General features: G+C 44.2%; 1 protein-coding gene and 1 non-coding gene across 2 annotated transcripts in view; both read left to right on the top strand.

Moving 5' to 3' along the window:
• Nucleotides 1–13,098, top strand: part of LOC145399783 (uncharacterized) — a 192,194-nt gene that overhangs the window by 31,906 nt on the left and 147,190 nt on the right. The gene's annotated exons all lie outside the window — the stretch shown is intronic.
• LOC145403217 (5S ribosomal RNA) lies at nt 11,419–11,537 on the top strand. The gene has a single exon (XR_013897949.1). It is a non-coding gene; the product is annotated as a 5S ribosomal RNA (ribosomal RNA).

The raw sequence follows: 13,098 nt of genomic DNA, 5'->3' as shown, positions 1-13,098 counted from the left end.
TTTTCCCAAGTTTTTTTTATTTTCCAAAGCCAAAACAAAGGTTAGTTACGTTAAATTTCTTTTCTACTGAGTCTTTTCTCTCATTTTGAAAACCTTAACACAACACACCGTTTTTTTCAGTGCACAACACTCAAAATTCCCGTGTGGTCTAGTGGAGAAGTTCTTGCTGTTTATTCACTGTCAGAGTCCGAGAGTATCACTGGCAGGCGACCAAGGGGTGCATCGGTGGGTCGTGGTGATGGCGTACCGACTACAGAAGACTCTGAAGATAGCCGCAAACTCACATCGAGCGGTGACTCCACTGTAGCTGATGTGCTGGGCTGTGGCTCGGAGCATGAGGGCCTGTCTTGGGGAGGCAATGGAGTGGAACCAGGGTTTGGCACAGCGGGGGTCACGGGCCTGAAAAAACTGTCAATCGTTGACTGATGCAAGGACCGACGATTCTGGCGATTGATGATGCGCTGCCGGAAAGCACGCACTTCCTCCATGAGTCCCAAGGGCCCCATCTCCCTGTCGCAGTCCGGGTGTTCCAGGTAGTCTAGGACGAACTCTAGATGTTTCCGGAGTGCGCTCAGCTTGGGGATGGCTGGAGTAGTGTCCTGCTGAGAGGAGTCCACATCATCATCGCCTTCGTCGTCGGAATCTTCAAGTTCGGGACTGACACCAGCAACCGAAGACGCAATCTCGATATCAGACAACGTCTGATACCCAGGATTGCCCTCGTCGTCGTCAAACCACTCACGAACATCGTCCACATTAACATCGTCGCTGTGCATACGTAGCCGTGCATGGAAGTCATCCACGTCAAACCCTAGGAAATCGTACTCCACATCTGTTCCGAGAAGCAGACGAGACCAACCATTTTCAAGAGTTTTCACAGGGACTTCCTTCCATGCACTAGCCCAGTTGTACAGCGCAGACTTGATGTTGTAGCGGCGAAGGTTTTCCAAAGTCCGCTTGCCTCGAGTGTCACGTCCTTCCCTGCGCTCGTCCTCGTCCTCGAGAACAGCCATCACCTCGTCCAGGAACTTCCGACGGTACAGGCGCTTTGTTGCCACGATCACTCCTTGGTCCATGGGTTGAATGAGAGCAGTCGTATTAGGTGGCAGAAACATGCACCTAATACGGCCATTCTCAGCAACCAAGTCCTTGTCGCACGGGTGGGCAGGTGCATTGTTGAGGAGAAGGAGAGCCTTTACCTGGTCGCGAGGAATTCCCAGTGTCTTCGTCTGGTACTGGATGAACTCCTTGATGAAGTGACGGTGAAACCAGTCTTTGAAAATCACAGCTGTGAACCATGCTTTCAAAGAATGGTACCATACGACAGGAAGGACATCCATCACCCCACGAAGGCACTGAGGCTGCTTTGCACGGCCAACAATAACGGGCTTAAGCCGGTGCATGCCGTTAGCATTGGCACAACACAAAGCAGATATCCGTTCCTTAGAAAGCTTGCGGCCAGGTACACGCTTCTCCGTCTCATCGGCTAGAGTGTTTGTTGGCACCGAGCGATAGAATAGGCCAGTTTCGTCAGCGTTATAGACTTGACCGAGAGTGAGGCCCTCCCTGTCGATCAAGCCTTTCACCTTGTGCCGAAACTCGTCAACTCTATCCTCGTTAGCGTCCAATGCTTCGCCATGTGCTTTACGGTTAGTAAGGCCATGTCGCAACTTGAACGCGAAGAGCCAACCCTCGGATGCCTTGAAGTCTAGGGCGTCGTGAAGCCTTGCAAACTTCTCAGCAGCAGCCTTCAGCTCCGTTCCACGTACCATCACACCAGCTGCACGTTGCTGTCGATACCAAATCAACGTGGATCGGTCGATTTCTGCATACTTGGGGGTAAACATAACCTTCCTTTCCACGTTGCGTTTGCTTCTCGACGAGAAGTCGCCGTGTACTGCATGAGCTTGTCTCGGGAACGCTTGATATCGAACAAAGTCGACCGGGCCAGGTTAAACTCGCGGAGAATGCGTGAAGAAGACCAACCCGCATCAACTTTCTCCAATATCTCCCATTTCTTCTCCAGAGTCAACACCACTCTCTTCCTTTTCTCAGGAGGCGGGGCCATCATCACACACACTAAGAGGAGGGCAGAGAGCAGCAGGAGGCCTTGCAGCAAGTACGGCACCACCACAAAAATGAGCACATGGGCAGCCATGGCGAAGAGCGTAGGTCCAGTTGCGGTGAGAGACAGGCGGGAAGTGGGGAGGATGCAGCGGCGCTCTATCGGACGTCGGAGGAATGACGAACCAAAACAATGCTCTCACGCGGCGCGCGCGGCAAGTTCAAATTACGGACGGCAAAAAATCGTTTTATTTTTTTATTTTTTTGGATTTTCGGACCATTTTGGGAATATTTGATCCCAGGACGATAAGGTTCGGTTAGTGGGGATGTTCGGTTATTGGGCGTCCGGATATTAGAGTGATTACTGTATATATATATATATATATATATATATATATATATATATATCTATCTATATATATATATCTATATCTGTGTGGTATATATGAGGCGTCTAGAACCAAAGGGGCATCGGCGCCAAAATGTACTTTTGAGTTATGACGCTTTAAAGTTGTGTTTATGGCAACGTCACAACCAGAAGGCAATAAACAGACCTTTTATACATCTAAATGATCATCAGCGCCTATGCTTTACATGTACAGCCAAAAAAACAAAACAGTAATAACCGTAACCACAAAATAGGCAGTAAACCAAACCCCCAATTTATAAATGGGCATAATAACATATTGTAGGGATTTAAAAACATGGCAGAAAAAACATCAACGAATGTATTAATGTACAAAAATTTATTAACTGAAGATTCCAGTTCACTTAATATTAATAAACGAATGATTATTACTGTAATTTCACGTTTTTGACAACTAAATCTGAAATCAATGCAGTTATTATTTTTCCTCTACCATAATAGATTGAAATAATAACACTAAAAAAAAAAAAAGTAGTGTAGTGCTTAAGTAAATTGAGAAGGGGTAGTGGGGGGTTAAATGGTGGGGTCGTCATCTAGGAGAACGACATCCAGCTCTGCCTCCTCGGTGCCACGCCCCCTCCCGCTGTCTCCCCTCACCACTCTCTTTTCCTCTTCCTTTCTACCTTTTTCCACTTCTCCACACACTTCTGACACTTACGAGAGGTTATAGGCACCACCTCCTCACTGTAACTATGTGATGAACTCATCTTGTCACCCCCCCTTCAACCCCAATAACAACAGCTCATCTTGTCACCAATAATCTACGATAAATGGGGTAAAAATCCAATACGTAATAATTAGACACCTCAGTTAATACGGGAGGGAAGTCTCACCAGCACACCGGGCGGGCCACACGCTTGCTGATTGGCTGCTCTGGGGGAGTGGCAGAGAGTGAGAATGCTAATTGGTTTGGGCTGTGTGGCTTAGATGCCTGCCTGCTCTGATTTGTTCGCCCGGCAGCATGGACAAAACCACGTGACTTTGAGCCCCTCTACCACTGTCCAGAAGGCCGAATCTTGTATGGCAACCAGTGCTGTCACTGAGAAGAGGGTTAAGCCTGTTGTCTCCCCTACCTAACTCAAAACCAGTATATTGGTGGGGATGCCCCTTTGGCTCTAGACGCCTCATATGCACACACACACACACACACACACACACACACACACACACACACACACACACACACACACACACACTCCATTTCCCAGATTAAAAGGGGGGAGGGGAACCAGTCCGAGAACCCCAAAAGTCCAGGAATCACAAAAGACCGGCTCCACATACCATTCCCCGTACTTTTACCATACTTTGTGCGAATTCTCTAATACTGTCCTGCAATAATTCTGATATTCCGGAGCATTCTGGAATGTAAACTACCTATACCAGCATAACTAACATACACAGTACTGTACATGAAATAACAACATTGACACAGTAACGTAAATATAAATGCTGTACTTACTGAAGTAACATAAATATAAACATAAATACAGTATAAATGGAAAGTATAAATACATACTGAAACGTTGTAGGTGATACTATGTATGCCGTGATCATATAGTGGGACTCCAGAATAACTTGTTATTTGGAGCCGGAGTCATCAGTGACGTTTGTGTGTGACTGGGTGACACCACTGGGGCCAGGTTGAGGTTATTCGGGTGCAGTATTGGGGTGAGCAGCATCTGGGTGAGGCGACCGTGGCCTACTAACCCACGGTGCAAAGAAGCTTGAGATCTTTGTCTGGCAGCCCACATGGTGTTGTTCTTTTATTATTACACCACGTAGTCATATTGATAATACAGTATTGCCCGGCTTCAGCCTGTGTCTGTGAAATCCGAAATCCGGGAATTCAGGGAATGGGAAATAGAGGGTCGAGTGTATATATATATATATATATATATATATATATATATATATATATATACAGTTACCTCTCAACTAATGCGAGTTTAAAAAACGCGTTTTCATTTTAACATGAGCAAATGTTTATGGAGATATGTTTAACTAACAAAAGTTTCTCGATTTAACGCGACTTTACTCGTACTTGATGGTTTCAAATTAGCCGCGCGCGCCTTGAACAGTCCTGAGCTGATAGACCATGTGTGGCAGTTTATGCATAAATACAATTTTTTATTTGCCTTTTGCTTAAACCGGTTTTATTTGAACTATATTACAGTAAGACCTCACTATAACGGACTAATTGGGGCCCAAACCATTCCGAAAAATGCGAAATTCCAATAAAAGCGACATCCAGACTTCCCCCTGCTAATCCAGACTTTTTCTGATACATCAGACATTAGTCCGGATCGCATGAACAGTTTTTAAACTGTTTTGACTACCATTGCGGTAGTGTACTGTGTTATAACTTCACTACATTAATCAAATGGTATGATATATATAATAATACTGTGTTTTAGATCAGATAATGAAGGTAATGGAGAGAGTTTTAGAAGGTATGATTAGAGAAAGAGTGAATATTGATGAGCTTCAGTTTGGGTTCATGCCAGGTTGGGGGACCACTGATGCCATATTCATTGTTCGACAGCTTCAGGAAAAATATATCGGTAGGAGAAGGGATCTTTATTTTGTTTTTGTTGATTTGGAAAAGGCCTTTGACAGAGTCCCTAGAGAGGTGGTGAAGTGGGCAATGAGAAAGCTTGGCTTGGAGGAGTGGCTGGTTAGGGTGGTTATGGCCATGTATGTGGGTGCTCACACCCAGGTGAGAGTGAATGGAGATTTGAGTGATGAGTTTTCCGTGAATGTTGGTGTGCATCAGGGGTCAGTCTTGAGTCCCATGTTGTTTATCATGGTACTTGAAGCCCTTTCACGTGACTTTAGAAACGGACTCCCGTGGGAGTTGTTGTATGCTGATGATTTGGTGTTGATTGCAGAGAATGAAAGGGAGGCGGAGGAAAGGTTTAGGAAGTGGAGAGATGGTATGGGGCAAAAGGGTTTAAGGGTAAATGCAGATAAAACAAAAGTGATGATATCTAGGGTTGGTGGCGGTACTGTCAATGACGAGGGAGAGTGGCCATGTGCAGTTTGCCACAAGGGCGTGAGAAGTAATTCCATCTTGTGCGGTGTGTGTGATAAATGGGTGCATAAGAGATGTAGTGGTATCAGAGGTAGACTGCGAGATAATGCTGATTTTATGTGTACGGGGTGCCGGGGTGAGCAGGTGGAGATCGTCAGACGTGAAAGGATTGAACTTGCTGGTGAATCTCTTGAGTGTGTGGAAGAGTTTTGTTATTTGGGAGACATGTGTGCTGGAGGTGGGGCTGGAGCTAGCTCTGTGGCTAGGGTGAGAAGTGGTTGGAAGAAGTTCAGGGAACTCTTGCCTCTCCTGACGTTGAGAGGGCTCTCCCTACATGCTAAGGGGTCTTTGTATGCAGCATGTGTTAGGAGTGTAATGCTGTATGGCAGTGAGACCTGGGCAGTGAAGGAGGAAGATATTCGCCGGCTCAGACGTACAGAAATGACAATGATTAGGTGGATGTGTAGTGCGTCCCTGCGTCCAAGGCCTGGAGGGGCTGGGTTTACAATGGAAGAGTTGAGAGGTAGGATGGGACTGGAGTGTATTGGTGTTGTGATGAGGAGAGGTAGATTGAGGTGGTTTGGACATGTGGAGAGGATGGGGGATGATAATTGGGTGAGGAAGGTGAGAAGTGTTAATATTGGGGGTGGGGTTATGAGGGGTAGACTGAGAAAGACATGGGACGAGGTCATTAAGTGTGACCTTAGGGTTAAGGGACTGAACAGGGAGGTTGCAATGGATCGTGCAGCGTGGAGAGCTGCCATTAGGTGACCAAGGCCGACACATGCAAGCATGTTGGAGCCTTTAAAAACGAAAACGAAACTGTAGTGTACACTGATAAACATGTCCTTTATTTACCTTATTGTGGTGAACACAGCTGAAATGGTCAGGCAGTCCGGACTGCTTCTGGCTCTATCAGACTTTTTCCGATATATAGGAATTTAGTCCGGTAGCTCCTCCAGTCCAATAAAAGTGAATTCCGGTCTATTGAAGTCCGTTATATCGAGGTTTTACTGTATTCGGAAATGAAGTTTGGCCCCATTCTGAGCCATTTGGCTCATTTTCGGACAAAATTTGACGAGGAAAGTGATGACAGATCTAAATTGTTACAACTTGATGCTGCAGAACAGAAAGAAGAAAACCACTCAGGACAAGATAGATCAGTTCTTTATGAAGAAGACAGAAAACTTAAGGGAGTTATCTTCATCGCCAGTAGCACAGGAGTCAAAAGAAGAGGAAGAGGAAGGACAGCAGAGCAAGGAGGGACAACAAATTTAGGGTGGGGAGCGGCGGGAGAGAGGGGAGGAGGGACAGCAGCAGACGACTAGTGATGCATAGATGAAGTGAGGCTGTGTGTTGTTATTGTTTGTGACCTACTTACTGTAATGAAAATGTTGCTTTTACTGTAGTGGTTTTATGACACTAATGCATTAATAATGTTGTGGAACTTTCACAATGCCATGAATGAAGCAGAATTGAAAGAAAATCCACGTAAGAAAAGAATACAGTATGTATTTGGGGAGAAGTAAACAATGCTTCGGCCCAACTAGGGCTCAAATTTGTTTATTTCTCCCCAGATATACTGTTTTTATTTCTTGTGTGGATTTTCTTTCAAATTAATATTGTTGCTTTTAAGTTTAGAGTAGCATAGCTCCCCAAATGGGTAGGCTTTCCCTGTGTCCAGGAACGTAACCCCCAATATTACCATTGTTTCTTATGGGAAAATTATGTTTAGATAACGCATTTTTAACTAATGCGACCTCTCCAGGAACCTAACCCTCTCGTTATTTGGGAGGTTACTGTATTTATATACACATACACAGCTACTTCAAATTGAAGTAGGACTTCCTCCCACAAGGTATTAAAAAACACAGAAATCATAGTACAGTTGACCCTCTGTCCTCGTGGTTCCTCTGTTTGCTGTTTCGATTGTTTGCGGTTTGTCACCATAGAAACCAAACCACCTTTTTTGAAGTCCAGAGAAAAATGGAAACACATTCAAATTGCACGCCACACGCTGCATACCGCCCGCTGCGCCACCCACACCACCCTCGCATTGTTTTGAATCTCTCGCGGCAAGCTCTCTCATTCTCAGGTTCCGAGATAATTCGCCGTCAAGTTAATTCGCCATCAAAACATGGACGATTCCCCATCAGGACAATTCGCACCCTGGATGATTCCCTGTCATTTTATAAATATCCTTATTTTTGAATAATTAATACTTTAAAAACTAATTTTCAGGGGGATCTATCAAAGTCTGTGTTCATTCCATAGTGTAGGCTTTGGATATCATTTATAAGTTGCACTTTTAGCCAATAATTAACATGTTTCTACTTCTCTGTAGTCGACTTTGATTTATATTCTAGCGTCACCCATAGCTGTCTTCATTAATTTTCATTGGTACTACAACATCCTGGGTATATTTTAAATCGACTTTGAAGAGGTACAAGTATATATTCATCTCAAATGACAATATCCAACGTGTTATTTTGATCGGCCATAGTGGATGCAAACCGTGGGGAAAGATATGGCTGAGCCTCAACAGATGTCATTACATTTATTATAAAAAATAAACCACCACCACTTTTAAAACTCGTAGATTTAAAAGACTATTATAATATGTAAATAAATGACGGGGAATCGTCCTGACGGCAAATTGTCTTGTTATTGTTGTGACTGCGAATTTACTTGACGGCGAATCGTCCTGAAACCCATTCTCACTGTGACCACGCTTGTGTGTGCTTGTACTTGCTGATCTCTCCGTGACACCATCATTTTATCTACCATGGGCCCTAAGAGAGCAGCCAAGACATCTCCTGAAGGCACCCTAAAGCACCAGAAGAAGGTAATGACCCTGCTGGAGAAGGTAGAATTGCTGGACAAGTTACGGTAGGGAAAATCCTGGTAACGGTGGTGGAGGGTGAGAGTGTTGCTGTGACGAGCGGTGTGAGCGGCCATCCACCTACGCAATTAAACTGTTTTTTTCGTACTTTAATTATAAATAAAGTGTTTATTGACATGTACACAGGGGTTTTCTTTCAGTAAAGAAGGAAATGGGGGGGCTAGGGGTGTTTTTAGGGGGGCACCAATTTTACACAGATTTTCGATCTCCACAGGGGTCTCAGGCCCCTAACCCCCGCGAAGACAGAGGGTCGACTGTATATCACAGTGTTTGTTCTTAAATGCCATTCATTAATATGAAATCATGTTTCCCTTGTTTTTCAAGACCAGTTGGATGCGTTTTGGCATGGAATCACTTAGATCTCTAAAGTAATCTAAGGACATATCTTTGCACCAAACATTTGTCGGTTCTGTCTTGAGGTTGTCCAGATTGGGTATCTTCTTCTCCACCATGATTTTCTTCATATTTGCCCAGCAGTTTTCTGTCAGATTTAGATCCGGACTGTTGCCAGGCCAGTCGAGGACCTCAATCCGATTATCCTGAAGCCATTTTCTTACCTTTCTTGACTTGTGACATGAAGCTGAATCATGCATGAAGAAGTCGCACCCATGATTAGCAAAAAAGTTTAACAGTTGATCTTTCAGAACTTGAATGTACTGGCCACCATTCATCATCAAGTTCTTAAGAAGAAAGTAAAGGTCTCCCTTTCCCATTTCACCTGAGAAACACCCCCATACCATTATTGATTGACGGTGCTTAACAGTCGGCACCGTGTAAGCAGGGTCATTTAGACTATGGGAGGCAGTGCAACGAACCTTGGCAGTAAGCACCTGGAACACTTGCAATATGCTTACATCGGAAAACATAACTTTTTTCCACTCATCTGATGTCCAGTGTGCATACTTCTTGGCAAACTGAATGCACTGCTTCTTCATGCGATCGGTGAGAAGTGGTTTCTTGGCTGTGGTACGGCTTGGCAAACCCAGCTCCTTCTGCAAGCGGTGTTGGATAGTTTGAATTGAGACGTCTTTTAACAGCTGGGGATGCATTCTCTTCAATTCTGCTGCTGTCAATTTAGGATTCTTGATTACTTCCCTCTTCAGAAGCGTATCTGTACCTCTGGAAGCCGTCCTCTTCTTTCCACCACCATGTTTGGGCTCTGGTACGACATCAGGTGGCAGGCCATGCTCTGCAGCAAGAATCTTCATGACGGTCGACTTTGTGCATCCAGTACGTTCACAAATCGTGTTGATAGGGGCATTATCGTGCCTCCATGCAATGATACGGACCCTCTTATCCCTTGAGCAGTACTTTCCAGGCATGACAGCTCGACTCTAGGAAGATAACAGGGCAAACAGTAATGCATACAGAAATAGAGGGAGGTGCAAGCTCAGAGCGACAGGAACATATACTCCCACTCTTGCTTCCAGGCAAGCACTGATGTGCTGAGTGTTTCACCAGCTCCCACCAACACCAGAGGAGTTGCCAGTTACTTCTTTGCCTAAAAAATTCACTTGGTAGAGGTGGAAAAACAAAGCAGTGACAGACAACTCTCCCATAGCAATTCTGTGTGTAGGTCCTAAGTCAATTTGCAGTGGGTATATATATATATATATATATATATATATATATATATATATATATACATACACTCAACCCTCGGCTATCACTCCCAATTGGTCCTGCTATGGCTGCGCTATAGCCGAAACCGTGATAGCCGAATTGAAGAACTTATGGTAATAATTCTAATTGGTCCATGACCTCAATATTTACCCCTAAGATACCTTTTTTGTACCACATATTAATATATAATAGTCTAAAAATGAGCATGTTTTATGATGTGATCATGATTCTTATAAATACCCCTCACAGTTCATTCATTGATGTTATGTTTCTTCCCCACACTTTGCTTGGTCTCACCATTCTCTATAAGTTTCACATTTCCAGTTTATCTGCATAACATAGGTTCTTCCTCTTCTTTATTTCCCTGCCAGGTGCCGCAGCATTATGTTGGGTGATGGTAGGGGGACGGGGAGGGGGTACGTTGGCCATGGTCATATCATAAAAAAGGTTATTGTTCTCGCTATCACTGTTCACGGTCTGAGGGTGCGCACTTGAATGGTTTGGCGTGCAGGAGGCTCGGTCAGGCGGCCAATCAGTGCTCGGCTGGCACTGATGTCACATGACCAATCACGGAGTGAAGCTTTTGTTGGCTGGGTGGAGCACTGGAGCCTGGCCCTTTTTAAATTTTCGAACATTTGTGGTGCGTGATAGCCGGCATTTAGTGCGTGATAAAGGTATTTGGGTATTTTTTTATATAGGTGTGATAGCGAGATACGCTATAGCGGAACCCGTGATAGCCGTGGGTTGAGTGTATATATATATATATACTGTGTGTATATATATATATATATATATATATATATATATATATATATATACAGTATATATATAAGTAATCCCTCTAATATCCGAATGCCCAATATCTGAACATCCCCACTAACTGGACATAATTGTCCCGGGATCCAGTATTCCCAAAATGGGCCAAAAACCGCAAAAAAAAAGAAAGAAAAAAGTCTGACTTTTTTCCCTCCCATAATTTAACATTTGCCGTGTGGCGCCGAACAGCTGTTACACCATGGTTCCTTCACCCCTTCCTTCCTCCCCCTCCCCCCTCCTGTGTTAGGGTTGCCATTTGGTATTTTTCATTACCAAGTGTGGGCCAATTTGGTAATGAAAAAATTCGTTTGGTAATGAGTCAGAATAATGCATTACCAAATGGATTTTTCACATGTATGAGGATACACAGGATGGAGATGGTGGATTGTTTGCTCTCACTGATTAATATGCTACCCTACATAGTGTGAAAATAATCAACATTGTGTTAATTATAAGGTGAGTGATTACATGTATTTCCACTTGTATATATAATTAGTGAAGAATAAATGCTAGCTTTATGAATTTGGTAATGAAAAGTTAAATTTGGTAATGAAAGCCAACGGCCTTACCACGTTGAGTACACCGCTTCCCGTCCGATCAGCGAAGTTAAGCAACGTTGGGTCTGGTTAGTACTTGGATGGGTGACTGCCTGGGAACACCAGATGCTGTTGGCATCCCTACGTATCAAGTGGGGTTGGTGGAGGATTAGTGCCCCTCCCTGTAAAAGCAATTAACTCTAAGCCCTTGGCCACCCCGTTTGGGATACATGGCGTCTGGCAATGAATGAAAAATGAAAAGTTGAGGAGAGTGGTAATGTGGCCTTTGCGATCTGGCAACTCTGTTACCCCGCCATCATCATCAGTCACAGCCAAACTCTGATCAAGAGCAGATGCTTATAGCAGTGCAAGCCACAGGTGCTTGTTTTTTGTGAATAAACTGCAATACCTCTCCACTAGAACACACGGGAATTTACAGTGTTGTGCAGTGTTAAGAAATTAGAATTTAGAGTGCAGAGGATTAACTGTGGACTGCAAACTGGCGGTTCAAACCAGTCCAGGAGCCAGGGACTTGTCAGTACCCAGAATGTTTAATATTGTATAAACTCACCTCTGAAACCTCATTTTATGGTTCTTTTGCATTTATTTCAGTCTTTTATGTCCCTTATTGGTGTGATTTGTGTCTTAAATAGGTGCAATGCATGTCCAGAGGGAGTTGTATAGGTGTTTTTCTGAGTTAGGGTCCATAAGTACAAGTCCAGGAGGCTGGGGCCCAATATCCGGACAGGATCACTATCCGGACAAGCCTTTGGCTCTATTACGTTGGATATTGGAGGGATTACTGTATTTATATATATATATATATATATATATATATGCTCACAGTAGTTTCCTTCTTGAGTCATTGTTTTATGACTAATGTGAATTGTACCTCATATAAGACACGCAGTGCGGCCTGTGCAAACCTTCATAGTGCCTCATATGAGGTCTACAACTCGGCAAGGTTGAGGAAAATATATACTGTATTTGAATTGCATGCATAATGAATCATTTGTCCATCAGCCTACGGGTAACTTTACACCCCTTCTTCTGTCTTTCTTTCCTTCATTCTTTCCTCTTCCTTCTGCCTGTGGGTGACTCTACACTGCGTGACAAGCCAAATGGTTTCCTGTACACCAGGAAAAAATTTACTATGCTGGGTGGTAACCATATTACCGAAGTTTGGCACCTGGTGGTTTAGTGGGTAATTATTGCGCTCCAATCGGATTGAGCCAGTGAAGGTTTATATCCAAGGGGTGGTTGGGGTTGATTGCTCATGTAATGCCACTCAGGGATGAGTGAGGCTGGTCACTCTCATCTTAAATGTCTGGACCAACTGCCTAGCCCCAGGCTCCTACGCTCCTCATGGAGCAATGTAGGATTGAATGATGGATGGATGGATGAATCATTTCAACAGTAAACCCTCAGTATACCTAACCCTCATTTAACGAATTTCTGTTTTAACGACCACTTTCAGTGGACGAACATTGTGCTCATTTAACAAATTTTGTTTGGTAAAAGAATGGACGCATGGGAAACACTGACCAGTGTGGCGTCCCTACACACACACACACGCACGCACGCACGCACACGCACGCACGCATGCATGCACGCACACACACACACACACACACACACACACACACACACACACACACACACACACACACACACACACACACACACACACACACACACA

Source organism: Coenobita brevimanus, chromosome 6, assembly GCF_032717465.1.
Source record: "Coenobita brevimanus isolate Jiangsu-jjx chromosome 6, ASM3271746v2, whole genome shotgun sequence".
NCBI lineage: Eukaryota > Metazoa > Arthropoda > Malacostraca > Decapoda > Coenobitidae > Coenobita > Coenobita brevimanus.
This window is presented reverse-complemented; position numbering and strand designations above follow the sequence as displayed.